The sequence below is a fragment of the Mus pahari genome, chromosome 14 (assembly GCF_900095145.1).
Source record: "Mus pahari chromosome 14, PAHARI_EIJ_v1.1, whole genome shotgun sequence".
NCBI lineage: Eukaryota > Metazoa > Chordata > Mammalia > Rodentia > Muridae > Mus > Mus pahari.
This window is the reverse complement of record NC_034603.1, coordinates 47,149,583-47,152,046: the sequence shown is the minus strand read 5'-3', so window position 1 is coordinate 47,152,046 and position 2,464 is coordinate 47,149,583. Positions and strand designations below refer to the sequence as shown.

The window sequence follows — 2,464 nt, the reverse complement described above, 5'->3', positions numbered from 1 at the left end:
GTGGCTCACAACCATCCATAACAAGATCTGATGCCCTCTTCTGGAGTGTCTGAAGACAGCTACAGTGTACTTACATATAATAAATAAATAAATCTTTTAAAAAAAAAAAAACTACTAAAAAAACAAAACAAAACAAAAAACTACCACTGCATCAAAATTCAAATAGCAAATAGACTTTAAGAATCTCTAAAAGAAAATGGGATGTTTTAGATTTAAACACAGTACTTATAAATTGTGTATGAGGACATCTCACAGAAGCAATATAAAACTCCAAACATAATTTCTCATTCTACATAAACCCACAAAAAGATTACAACTTTTATCTTTTAGGGGAATATAATAATTTTTTTAAAGTTGTAAACTGGTTTAATAGACATGGAAAAGGAGAGCTGAGGAGGTATACTGAACCAAACCATTTAAAAAGAAAATATATACCAACAAATTAAAGATCTAGACTCCATAAATCTAGGAAAGAATTCATATTACTTGAAAACAAACATTTTCCTACTAAAAATTTCCAGTAAAACTATAAAACTGAATTGTATAAATCTGCGTATTTACTGTTATAGTCTTTAAAAATTAAAAATACTTTAAAGTCAGTATTTTTTAGCCTCAAGTCTGGGTAGTGTGGACTCTAATAAAAAACAATTTACCAAGCAATCTCTAGGATGAGGTATAACTAAAGTATAACCTGAAAGTCACTTTGGAGGCTGGGTATAGTAGCTCAGTCCTTTAACCCCACCACTCGGGAGGCAGGCAGATCTCTGAGTTCAAGGCCTGCCTGGTCTACATAGTTTCAGGCCATCTAAAACTACATGGTGAGACCTTGTCTCAAGAAACAAACAAACAAAAAGACACACTGGCATTATTTGAGTTGTTTACAAGCTATTCCACTCAACAGATATTGATGTATTTCAAGACTAGTCAGTACAGGTACTTTATATACACAAATGTCCCCAGATGCAGACACACTGTGCCTTCATACATGCAGCACTCCTCAGAAAGGGGAGCACATGCTTTCACCAGGCACACGGAGGCATGCAGGAACTAACACTCCAGGCATGCTTGAAACCCAGAAAGGAGCAGCTCAGCCACTTACAGCAGTGCCAAGTCCATGCTTGAAAGTGCTCTATGTATTCAATTATAGACAAAAATATTTCACAATTAAAGTAACTAATCACAGAATATTCAAAGACTATAAACTTGGATTTATTAAATGTTAACCATTCTATAAAGTTATCCAATTAATAAGTGGAATACTTTCAATATTTTGAATCAAGGTAGGCAACTAGTATTTTGGAATTACATAAAAACTTATGGGATAGAAAAAGCATCTTTTTTGTTGTTTTTTAAATTTAAAACTAAATCTTGGAATGAGTCAATGTGCTGAGTCGATGAGACAATAGCCTGAATCATTACACTGGCAAATGTATAGGTTTTTATATAAACATATTCTATCTAGACTCAAATTCATAATACTATCCTCATTGGAACTAACTGGATTTAGTGTAACTTATACCTCCATCAGTGATATTCAAATGAGGACTGTATTATTCCTAAGCATTTAGTTGTTCATAATGCAGGAGATATACCGTGGTTGCTGTTTCATGAATGATGGATGTCCTGCAAGGCCAGGTTGAAACAGAGACCTAACATCCTAAAATGTTACTAGCACTCCACAAAGCAAAATGAGTATGTCACTAAGTAGCTTGATCAGAGTTATTTTACCCTGCAAAAATACCTTTAAAAAAGACTAATGTTAGGTTTAATTTGATAATTCCAAGGCAAATAAAGGTATGGGTGTTATTTTAATTCACAAGTCATGAAACAGAATTTAGTTATAAGACAAATACTCCAAAGTATTAGTCATCAAAGACTTTAAGGGAGGAAAAGAGAAACAAGTGAACAAGTTCCTCATAAGTGTAACATATCTGTCACTGTGTAAAAGTAGTACTAAGAAAAATCAAATCAGAGAACATTCAAATCCAACTGCTGATACCAGTTTTTCAACTCCGCAGTCCACATCTACTACTGCTTTCCTGCCCGCTTTCCATTTAGTACACGCACAGCACAAACACCTCTAATGAGTCAGCTATTTTCTCTGAAATGCTTTTGTCTCTTGTGAATATGTATTTTAAAGCATTGTTTTATTCTAATTAAGGGGGATTAAAAGGTAAAATCAAATAAAGCTTCACCATTTTAAATATGCCACAACTAGGCTATACTATAATTATTCTTCCTTCGAACTTAAACAAAAAGATAGTAAGAAAGAATCTGTCAAGTGCTTTGTTACAAAAGCACTAAATCATTTTTCAGTGGCATTGTTCTCAACAGATTTTGAACTTTAAATGAAACTTTTTAGGTAGCCGGGCGTGGTGGTGCACGCCTTTAATCCCAGCACTCGGGAGGCAGAGGCAGGTGGATTTCTGAGTTCGAGGCCAGCCTGGTCTACAAAGTGAGTTCC

At 34.3% G+C, this 2,464-nt stretch overlaps 1 protein-coding gene across 1 annotated transcript in view; it reads right to left on the bottom strand.

Annotated features, from left to right (window-relative positions):
• Nf1 (neurofibromin 1) overlaps positions 1–2,464 on the bottom strand; it is a 248,403-nt gene that overhangs the window by 179,112 nt on the left and 66,827 nt on the right. The gene's annotated exons all lie outside the window — the stretch shown is intronic.